Source organism: Sciurus carolinensis, chromosome 7, assembly GCF_902686445.1.
Source record: "Sciurus carolinensis chromosome 7, mSciCar1.2, whole genome shotgun sequence".
NCBI lineage: Eukaryota > Metazoa > Chordata > Mammalia > Rodentia > Sciuridae > Sciurus > Sciurus carolinensis.
Window position 1 is genome coordinate 45,593,738 of NC_062219.1, and position 12,202 is coordinate 45,605,939.

Below are 12,202 nucleotides of genomic sequence, written 5' to 3' on the forward strand. Positions count from 1 at the left end.
CTAAGAAAACATCTTAGTGTTTAGAAGTTAAGTAATGAAGGAGTGATGTAATATTGCAACTCTAGACATTTACTGTGGCATAGAATATAGTGGAAGAGGATTATTATCCAAATTTCAGAAATTTGGACACTATATATTTACAAAAGCTTGTATTTTATCTCCACTTTGACAGTGATAAACTGTTGGTAAATCAGGGCATGCCTTTCCAATGAAAAATTTTTCAACTATATGCCAAGAATGGATTATTTTTACAGAATTAGTTATGCAATTATTGTTTGTTTATTCTTGAAGAAACATACACTTGAAATTGATTAAAATTGGTTTTTAAAATTTATATCTTACATGAGCAACTTTTGGTTTTTATCAAATGAGCAGACTGTAAAAGTCAAGATTATGACTTCCGGGGTGATTGATGCAGATCCTTTTTCTTTTCTGAGAATCTGAAGAAAATTTATGTTTTTTGAAAAATTGTTCAGTATATCTTTTGACCAACTTGAACAATTTTAGGGCTTATCTGAAAACTAAGGGAACCAGTCTTATGATTGAATTTATCAGTAATCTATTTGGTCCTGAGGGCCATTGTGAAAGACAGTGATAAGTAAATATTTTCTTGTATTAAAATGAATTTATCTCACTATGTGGGTTAATTCTAGGTATCCTGAAATTGGTTGGTTTGTTTACACAAATAATTAGACTAACAGGAAAACCCAAAGAATACAGAATCAGCTTTCTAAATGGAGGAAACTTTCTTTTTAAGGAAATGACTGTAAAAGAATAAATAGGAATACTAATTGTGGTTTGGAAAATACTGAACTTTTGGCCTTTGTTTTAATTTTGTTTTGGGTTTACCCACAGTTTTTCAGTTTCATAGAGCAACCATGTTATAAAACAATAAAATGAATATTTTCTTACATTCCATACAAAGATCACATAAAAGCCCTCCTTTTATTCTGTTGGCAAATATGTCTGAAAGGCTAATTTTGAGTAGAAGTGGTTATATCTTTTGTGCATTTGAATGAGTATTTTGAATTTACTCTGTTGTTCAGAATTTTTTCTTGTTTCAAATGTGGATGAAGGGTACATGTATTTCCCTTAGGTTTTTGAAATCTAGTATGATATGGTGCTATTTTGAGTACTTACTAACATCTAGTGATGCTGAATTGTGTTCCTTTCTATAAGTGATTTAAAAACTATTAATATATTCAATTCTTAAAACATTTTGGGGTAGAATATTATACTTTGAAAGTGTGCTAAAAGTAAAATGTTAACAGGAAGGGCTTACTTGAGCTTTAAAAAAATGTCATTCATTGCTTGGAGCTTTAAATCTGCTTTTTTGTAGTTGATGTACTGCCCTAGGTATTTAGTGATGTCATAATGATAGTGGTAATAACTGTTAAGATTACATCCAATAATAAGGTTTGCCGCTATGGTTCTGAAATAGATGGACCTAAGAGTACTATGGTAACAATGAAACATAACTTTTTAGCCTAAACTCAACTGGAAATGTTCTTTCATAATAGGCATTGGGGTGAGGCATGAATTTCAACTTTAGTGATGTCTTTTATGAAATGAACTTGATTAATAACTGAAATTTGATCACTTTTGCTTGAATGAAGCTAGTAAGTTAATCTGAGGCCAAGCAATAAATGGTGAGTTGATAATCTCTGTTGTCATGTTGTAAATATTTATGTATATTATGAACAGAAAGGTACATGAGAGTCATGGTTTCATGGTTTTTGTACTGAAAGAAATGTGTGTATGACGTATTCTGAGAAGACAATGAAGGCTTGAAGTCTGACAGTATTTTACTGATTGTGGTACGATTAGTTTCCACAAATTGTGCTTTAAAAAAAGAATGACATCATCCAGAACACTTTAAACTCCAATATATAATAGTAATATATTATTACTGTGTTAAAGATAATTTTAATAATTTTAGAATATTAAAGCAGTATTCTAAAAAGCAATTTCTTATAGAAAGTCTTATTGGTACATTATAGTTGTACAAAATGATATTTGTCATTACATATTCATACATGCACACAATATAATTTGACCTATTTCCCTCCTTTATTTTAAGAATAGAATGATTAGCATAAAAAGAACATCATATTGCTTTTTTTCATACCGGTATTTTGCTTTGACTTTCTATTTTTCTTTAATTTAAAAAATTATTGTTACTAGCATAGAGCTAGTGAATTATTCTGCTAATAAATATTAATTGTATGCTAGGCTTTGTACTAGGCTCCAGGGATACATCTGAATCAGAAAGATAAGATCTGTTTTAAGGGAACTCACATTCTAGTGGAGAAGAAATAGTAAGTAAACAGATAATGAGAATAGTCCAGTTAGTTTTAAGTACTGTGAAGAAAAGGAAACTGGTTGATGTGACATAGAATTTCTAGACAGAGCTGCTTTTGGTAAGCTGGTCAGGGAAGACCTCTCTGAGGAGGTGACACTGGGCTGAAACCTGAGTGATGAGAAGGTGTCGGTCATAAAGGGAGGAGTGAAAGGGCTCCAAGGTGGAAATGAATTTGGAGAGTTTGAGGAATATCAAAGCTAGTGAGTCTAGAGCTTGAGCAGGAATGTGAGGTGAAGAAGGCCTGATAATAGTTTAAGGCATTGTAAGAAGTGGGTTTTATCCTGAGAGAGGAAGCTGGCTATGAAAGGGTAGGGGAGATGACCCATTGTTTCACTCAGCACATTGAGTGTCTACCAAGAGATAGGCAGTGTTTTGTGCACTGGGGACATGAACAGAAACAGACATTCTCTATCCTTGGTGTTTATAGATCACTCCTAGCTATTCTGTGGGGAAAGAAATTGTGTGGGGGGGCATGAAGAGCCATAGAGAAGTCAGTTAATGTGCATTGCAGTTATTAGGTGAGAGGTAATGCTTGGATTAGAGTGGTTTGATTAGATTTGGAAAGGAGGTTTAGTTTGAAGTATACATGAGAAATAAAACTGATGGGATTTACTGATGGTTTGGAGATGGCAAGTAAGGGAATGAGGAATCAAAAACATCTTAACTTTGACTTCAGTAATTATATAATGACTGGTGGTGCCATTTCCTGAGACTGGGAACATAGAATCAGTGGGGTGTGTGTGTGTGAGGAAGATAAGTAGAATCAAGGATTCTGTTTTATTGTTTTGGTCATGTGAAGTTTTAGATCCTTTAGGTTCAGGTGAGACATTGAATAGAAAATTGGTTATATATTTTTGGACTCAGTGGGGAGATTCCTAGAGGGTGGGGAAGAGATAGAAATTTAAAAAGTTACTTGTGTATAAACGGTGTCTAAAGATCTTGGAACTGGATGCATCATATGGTGAGATTATAGAGAAGACAGCAGAGAATATAAGAAAGTGAAGAGCTAATAGTTCTAAGTGAAGAACTAGTCTTTTAGGTAGAGGAAGAGGAACCATCTAGACTGGAATGGAGCAGCCAGGGGTTAGGAGTAAAACCCAGAGAATGTGTTCCAAAAGAGAGGTGCCTAAAGACAGGAATGATCAATATAAGTTCTCATGCTTCTGAGAGGCAATGTAAGATGAGTCAGAGGAAATGGATCAATGCAGTGCCACTGGCCAACTTCAGCAAGAGGTTTAAAAGTATTATATTGGCAGAGATTAGAGAGCTCACTTCATTCCATAGAGATCAATACATAGGTGCTCAATAAATGTTTTAATTACTTTCTCCCCGCCCCCCCATTTTAACTGCTTTCTCTTTACCACATCTCAGGCTACAGTGACCAACTGCCAGGGTTTGCTTATGACTTTAAGTTTAAAAACTAGAAGTGTCCTGGGTTTGCCCAGGACTGAAGGGTTTCCTGGGATGCCTTAGGTAGAACAGTGTCCAATCCTTGACCAGAGTACTCTTGCCCAGAGCATCTGAAATGGCATTAACAGTTTCCTCTCCTGTCAGAATAGAAGATTATCTCAATCAGAGGACCAGGCTTTTATCTAGTTTTATTTCACACTCTTATTAAGTTCCCAGTAGATTGAGAATCTATCTACCTGTTTTTTGCTTATTTTCAGTGATAACTTAAGACTTATTAGGTAGTGCTAAATTAATTCTAGTGGTTCATAGGATTTTAAGTTAAAGAGGATAAACTCAGAAACTTTGTTCTATGTCTTTCTTTACATATTACATGTCTAGTGAATAAAATTTGATTGCTCTGTTGATACTACTTTAAAAATATTTTTCTATACTAAAGTTTAGAGCTTTAACATTAACTGCAGTTTCTAGTTATTCCTTAGGAAGAGCCAGGAATGAAAGCTTTGGACTATGTTTCATGTAGTTTAAAGTTTTTACACTAATTACATTGCTTTTGTAGAGGCAGAGATTGTGTGCTTATTGGCCACAAGAAATTACATATATATGGTCTTGTTACGGCATTTCCAAAGGCTTTTCAACATTTTCCTGTGGATTCTCTCTCTCTTTTTTTTTTTTCCTCCAGCAGACCTAGAGTTTCACCTCTGGTTAGAATCTGGTTAGAATTTAACATTTCAGGTCTGAGCTGATTTTGGGATTTCTACGAGATTGGAGGAGTGCAGCCTTTCTGAGCTTCTACCCTTTATGTTACCTGTTATTTGACTGTTTTTCTTAATATATTTTGATGTCCTTCATAAAAGGGGCAGGTGTTCAGCTAAGTTTTTAAAGAATGTTAAGACAATGAGAATGTTAATGTACACTTTGGCAATAATGCACTGAAAAACTCAACTAAAAATTAAGTGATTTAATTGGGTAACAGAAAAATCCCAGATACTTATAAATTTCCTATGAAATATTTTAATTTTTTCTTAATTTTGCATTGAAATATATTGTGTGTGGTACTTATGTTCCTAAGTATTAGGAAGTAAATGGGTTATTGAGGGGAAATTATCCTATTCTGCTTTGGAGGTTAATGGCTTCATACATAAAAGTAGCATTCATAGCATTCATTAGCAATTTTTGTTATTTGGGAAAATTCATTCTGATCTGGGTATTTATTTTCTTCTTGGTGCTGATGATCCTTCCTAGTGTTGGCATAATTTGCTATCATGAAGACTATTTTCTGTACAAGGTGAAGTTATGAAATAGTTATATTCCAAGACAAAGGTAAACCCCTCTGGAATACTACTTGGTATACTCCCTTACATTTATAGTGGTTTTATTAAAAACATCTCATTAGTTTTTACTGTATCTTATTTTAACAGTTTCTAAGTAGAAACAAAAGATTATAAAAAGTTAAATTTGTAGTTCTAATTTTGAATAGCTACCAAAAGACTTTCTTGAATATGGTATTTTATATAACTAGTAGTTAGGGGTCCACTGAAATGAGCAGGCATGTAACTTTTTCATAGAAGAAGGTAGTCTTATCTATGTTGGTTGCTACTGTTAACTTTCTTGAGTTTTTTGTTAAATTTAAGAAGTACCTGGTGAATATTTATTGGTTTGAATTCATACATTTTCTATAAAGGTAAACTGTCTATTCTAATCTGATCATTCTTCTTAATTGAGATAATTTTAATCATGACCTGAACCAACCTACTTTAAGGCCCTTGTGATAGTAGAGTTGAAAATAAGGAAATTCAGAATCATATCTGAAGAATCTATTTTTATACTTTTTGTATTGCTTTATTTAATTTTTATTTTTTAAGTTGGGAAGTAATATTGTATACATTTATGAGGCACAATATGATTTTTATTTATTATACAGAGTAGAACGATTCATTCAAGCTGGTTAACATATCCTTCACCTCACCAACTTATATTTTGTGATGAGAATTTAAAAATCTATTTTTTTAAAGTAGTGTTTGAAATATGCTATACATTATTATTAACTGTGGTTACCATGAAGTGCAATAGATCTTGATGGAGTAGAAAACATACTCCTCCAGTGTAACTGAAACTTTGTACCTTTGACCAATATCATCTTTTTCTTTATTCCTTTCTCTAACCTTTTATATTTAGAAAGCCACAACCTCTGGTTACTGATTACTTAAAATTTGATTTGAGTTCTTAAATATAAGAAAACTAATTAGCTTAGTTTGAGCTAGATTTTAACATAGTTTTTTTTGTGTTTATGTGAACAAGTATGATTTGTTGCTGCTAACCTTATTTTAACTGAGTGGAGTCATATTCAAAGATTACTTAATGTTAATTTCCATTGTTGGAACCTGATCTGTTTTACTATTTTTTTTTCTTTCTTCTGATCTAGAGTTTTAACTCTGGTTAGAACCTAATATTTCATGTCTGAGATGGTTTTTGGATCTCTATGGGATTGGGGAATCACAAGCTTTCCAAGCCCCTGTTGTTTATGCTACCTATTGTTTGACTGTTTTTCTTGATACATTATGACTGTCCTTATAAAAGGGTCAGGTATTTAGTGAATGTTTTTGACAGTATAGAAAACCAATGGACTCCTCATTTTTTAAATAAATTGAAAAACTTAAACTAAATGCTCTTATTGTGTGTGTGTGCAATATTTGTCTAGTTTATTGATTTTTAGATGTGCCTTTAAAAAGTATTTTAACATTTATCATGCATATCTGGGTGTATCATTATATAATTCATAGTGTCATTTAATTGATACTTTTTTTTTTAGTGGAACATATAAATAATACATCTAAAAAATTCTTTGTTTGCCTTTGGAAGTGTGTGAATCATTTTGACTCCCAGTATGCACTCTTCATATTAGGAGCTTTATTTGAAAAGCATTATCTTTACCTTTAAGGGAATTGATTGTTATTTTTTCAAATGGAAGCACTAGGTGAAATATTACTGTCAGATCTGATTTGAATCACTTTTTTCCTTTTGCAAAGGGACTGATGAAGAGTGCATCAGCCTGGCTATTTTCTTGTTTATTTGTATTTATATTTTCAATGTTAGTATTGATTACTGATATTTTCAATATTCAGGTTTTTCAGTTTCAGCTTTTCCTGTAGTAATATTTTTAAGCCTCTAATTCATTCTGTGAAGGTTAGTTTGGATACAGATACATAACATAATATTTAAATCTTAACCAGGCACAAACTGCAAAGCATTGCAATAAGTAGTCAGATTAGTGAAGGAGGCTTGCACTCTAAAGCCCTTTGTGAGAAACACTTTGCCTTACTATCTTGGTTTACCTTATATATATGCACATCATACTCTGATAATTCAAGTGAGGGCACCAGTGTTAATCTGTATGATAACTATTAGTAAAATTTTAATACATTACATTTTACTAAAAATAATTCTGAAGTATAAATAGAAATTCTTCTGGCAGCCTGGTGGTGAATTTCCCTGGTACACATGTATTCACTTTGGAGATCATTGTGGTAGAAAATTTGTATGCTTTATTTCCTGGAATACAGATGTTAAAGTGGTAACTATCAGAGACATGGGCATTGGATTTGTTGTGTTTTCAGGGAGATAATATATGTTTTTAATGAGAAAAAGTTTTAGCCAGAGAAGCTGGTGATAGTCCTTGATTGAATAGAAGGGAAGTTGGGGGTGGTAGCACACACTACAAGTTTAAGACCCATCTGGGCAATTTAGTAATGCACTTTCTCAAAATAACAAAAAGACTTATGTATGAAGGGAAAAGAGCAGTGGTAACTTTTAAGGGAGGTGTATTTAGTATATCTCATGAGTAACAAAAGAATTAAGTTACGTAGTATTTGTCAGATGATTTTTTCTTCTCTAATTGTTAAAGTTATATAAATTGACTATACATAAAGGCTTAAAGTAAAGGGAAACCTTTCCATCTTCTTGTTAGTCTTCTTCACTTTTTACATTGTTTTCTTTCTGGAAAATTTTTATACATATATAATAATAAAAATAATGAACATTTATTGAGGCTTTAACTATATGCCTGGCACTTTTAAAATATCTTTATGTATCCATGTATCACAACAACCCTATAAGATAGTAATTAAACATAATTTTTCTCCTCTATAAGAAACTAAGGCATAGAGAGGCTATGGTCTACTTGCAGTCTCACTGTTATGAAGAGAGAACTCAGATAGCCTGGTTTCACAATCTATATATCCATTTCCACTAAACTATACTATTAATTCTATGAAAAGGGAAAATTAAAATGATTGGAGTCATTTTCCCTGGAGATAAATAGTACTAAGATGAAGTGAAGAACTGGGATGAAGAATTTAAATATTGTTATAATAGTATGTTTCTGTCATTTTAGCAAGATTTTCTGCTTTTTTTTCCTTTCTGGCTACCATTAATATGAATATTTTCTTTGTGGTTTAATGTCCACGTTTGTGTGTGTGTGTGTGTGTGTGTGTGTGAGAGAGAGAGAGAGAGAGAGAGAGAGAGAGAGAGAGAGAGAGACACTGACTTTTCCATGTCTTACTCGACCTCTTGGGGACTATATTTATTAGGAACTTTTGCAACTCCTAGCTCCTTTGTCCAGCTCCCTACAAACACTAGTTTCTAAGCAAACTTACCTAATCAATGCTTCCAAACAGTTCAAGCTCCTTCATGATTCCAAGTTGTTCCAATTGAAATATTAGTTGCTATATTTGTTAGGGACTCTGGCCATTGGCTCTTCAAACCATTTGAAATTACTTTTTAAAAAGTTGCTTTGGTAAATATTTACTGGTCTTTAAATAGATACTTAAATGTATACTGGCTCAAGGAATAGTTTAAAATATCCTGGATTTTAAAATAAACAAACAACCTTCAAACAAAACCCTTGTTTTAATCCTTCTGAAGGGAAGGATATTTTTGTAACTCTTATTGTAAGGCATACAGAATTCTAATTTTGTTCTATGAATGTTTATTGGGTACTCAGTGGTAAAAATGACAACATTTATTAAGACCCTGCCTTAGTGTGCAGCTCTGTGCTAGGTGCTGTGTGTGTGTGCGCACGCACACACACACACACACACACACACACACACACACACAAGTTGTCTTTCACTGTTCCCAGCTATAGTTTATATAACTTAGTAAATTCTTTGATGACATTTTGAGTGATATATTGGTAATGATCAAATAAGTAGTTATTTAATGCCTGATAGAAGAATCAGGCTGTCTCTTAAATTAGAGAAAGGAAACAGCTTGGAATCATGAAGGAGCCTGAACTGTTCCAAGGCAGTGATTAGGTAAGTTTGCTTAGACATTAGTCTTCGTAGGGAGCTGGATGAGGGAGGTAGGAGTTGCAAAAGTGTTAGAAAATGAGGTTTCCAATTGGTGAAGAACTTTGCCAGACTTCATGAGTTTGATTTTACTTAATGTGCTGTAAGGAACCCATAGAATATAGAAACAAGAGACTGATATAAGTATACTTGATTCTTAAGAAGATAATTTGATAGGTTAGAGCCTGGTTTGGGTGGAGTCGCTTCAGCAGGAGGATTGCTTCCAGTAGATCATTGTAGCTATCCCCCCAGAATATACACTATACCACCTGAGATAGTGCTGGTAGAGAGGAGAGATCTAATCCAGTTAGTACATCTGCAGTAGAATGAAGAGTTTCAGAGACTGATTAAATATATGGATTAAGGACTTTTGTTGTTGTATTCTTTAGATTTATTTCTTTGCCTCTAGGCCATATACTCACATGTAGATATGGGAGAGTTGAATGCTGCTGTCTGAATTTTGTATCAAAGTACTTAGTGCTTGTTAATACTTCAGAGATGTTAAAATGTAAAGTATTTTCAAACTGTGATAAATGGCAAATGTGATTTGATCTTTTCAATATTATTCTGTTGTATTTTATTTAAAATTTTTGGTTACTAAGTTGATTTTAAGACCTATTAATTGATGGTAACTACTTTGAAAAACATGATTTGTTTTTATGATTTTTATATTATATATTCAGCTTTTATGTAAAATTATAAATCAACATTGACAGTGTTGTTATTTTATCTGGCTTAAAGCTGTCATAAACTATTCAATGAGAAAATTAGTTATTATTCTAAATGTAATTACAGATATATATTGTAGAGTACTTGATACTATATACATTTTTACTTCCAGTAAAATAAACTTCAGAAGAAAAAATACAAGTTATCTCTTCATTTGATGCCAGTTTTCCTATTTCAAATGTGAGAAGGACTGATTTTAAAATATTATTCCTGGGTATTCAGTATTCTACTTAAAACAGTTGAAATTGTTATTGAAAAGTCTAACGTTCTGTCTTCCAAAGAGAAGTTCTCTTGTATGGTCTTGAGATCTTTGCTGTTTTTTAAATTTTTTTCCTTATTTAGAGAATATTAGTTTTGGTAATTAAACCTATGTAGATAGACTTTCCATATTCAATGCAGTGTGTTACCCCAGTACAAATGGAAAAAAAAAATTTAATTTTCTAGGCAAATATCTTTGTTGTTCTTATAGCAATGCTTCTGTCTTTTTCTAGAGATAACAGTTTTATAGTTACCCAATTACTTTAATATGGTATGACCTGGTGGGAGACTTTATTGCCTGAGATCACTGAGCCTTATTTTAAGTTTTTTTCTTTTTTTAAAGTGCATAGCACATATCTAGCAACTGAGTGTTCCTATTTAAAGAGCCTAGTCTTATAATGAGTCTGTGAGAAAAATGTTCTTTATTAAATCATTGATAAGAATATTTCACATATAGTTTTTCCTGTTTTGTTTGTGGGTTTTAGATCGACTTATTTAGAGGCAAGGCATTATTCTCAAACTTTGAATTCATTCAGCCTACACTAAAAGATTAGAATGTTATTCTGTTTGTGTTTGTCAATCATCTTAAGTTCTAGGCATATAACATTGGGGTTTCTTTTTAAAAAAGTGATTATACTTAAAGGTTAAGACAAATGAGTTCAAGCTGGATTAAAATCAACTTGTACAGATAATCCTGTCTGTTTCTGTCATTTTGGGAAGCCTGAGTAAATTGTTCTACTTGCCTTAAAAGTTCAACAAAAACATGATCATAATGATATTTTCATGAGTAAATTAAACCATTTAATTTACTGTTCTAAATGGGACATGTTTTCCCCACCGATTGATCTGATGACTTGTCTGCTGTGAGTGGACTAGAGATCTGCTTCCTTCCATTAGAGCTCTTGTGATGAGATTACCATTCTAGGAAAAGGAGGACCATACTGTTCTTTTGTCAAGGTGTATGAGTTGCCATGCTTCCCCAGTGGAACCTTCTACAGCTTTATAAATTTTAGCATTTTTTTCTTCTTACAAATTAAGCTAATTATGATATTATTGAAAGACTTGAAGCTTTCTCAACCAAAATAAACCATTTATTGCAAGGTTTTTATTTTGAATTTATAGACTTTTTTCCCACTTTTATTTATAGACAAAATTATTTTGTGTACATTAATGTATAGTTTTGTGTTTCTAATAAACATTTTTAAAAGTTGTTTGATTTATATGTTAGAATGTATCCATTAAAACCAGACTAGGTCATTTAAGGTTAAGGATGTATTCCCATTCCAGGAGAAAGTAGCTCCTGAGACTTTAGTTAAGTGGTACTTACATAATAAGTAAATTATGGGCTTATCAATGGTGGGTAGGCATTTTCAAAAGATAAAGCTATTTTTCCTGGTTATCAAAGTAAACTAATTGATTAAAAGGAAAATAGAAGCATGAAAGTCAAAGAAATCACCAGTAATCTTACCATCTAGAGGAAACTACTAGCAGTATTTTATTGCATTTCTTTGTGTTTGCTTTGTGCCTTCTTTGTTTGAATCTTCACTGTATGCTGCCTTTAGCACTAAAGTAAAAACAGTGGGGCACATGGGTTTTGCTCTCAGAGGTTATTATAGTAACCTAGAAGAACAGATACATAAACAGAGAAATTCAGTTTCGGGTGGTGGGTTCTGAGGTAGAGGCAAAGAAGAATTCAGAATTCTTAGATTATATGAGATCTGAGGTTATTTATGAATTTTTTATATTGGATTTTATATCTTACTATTTAGATTGACAGTGTAAATATTTTATACTTGTAGATCCTCTTTAAAAATTAAAAAAAATTATTATTATTTTTTTAGTTATACATGACAGAGTCCATTTTGATGTAATTATGCATGCATGGATATATCTTATTCTAATTAGGGCCTCAGTCTTGTGGATGTACATGATGGTGGGATACACTGTGGTATATTCATGTATGTACATAGGAAAGTTATGTCACATTGTTTTCACTGCCTTTCCTATATGACATGTCTAGTAAGTAGATGGAACTTATCATACTAAGTGAAATCAGCCAATTCCCAAACACCGAAGGGTGAATGTTCTCTCTGATGTG

The 12,202-nt window shown here is 32.4% G+C and overlaps 1 protein-coding gene across 2 annotated transcripts in view; it reads left to right on the plus strand.

Annotated features, from left to right (window-relative positions):
* Positions 1–12,202, plus strand: part of Cep85l (centrosomal protein 85 like) — a 168,783-nt gene that overhangs the window by 3,181 nt on the left and 153,400 nt on the right. The window contains exon 2 of one of the 2 annotated variants that reach the window (XM_047558121.1): positions 5,015–5,092. The exons of the other annotated variant lie outside the window; for it this stretch is intronic. The gene's annotated coding sequence lies outside the window, so the exon portion shown is untranslated. The remainder of the gene's footprint in view (positions 1–5,014; positions 5,093–12,202) is intronic. 2 annotated transcript variants of the gene reach the window in all.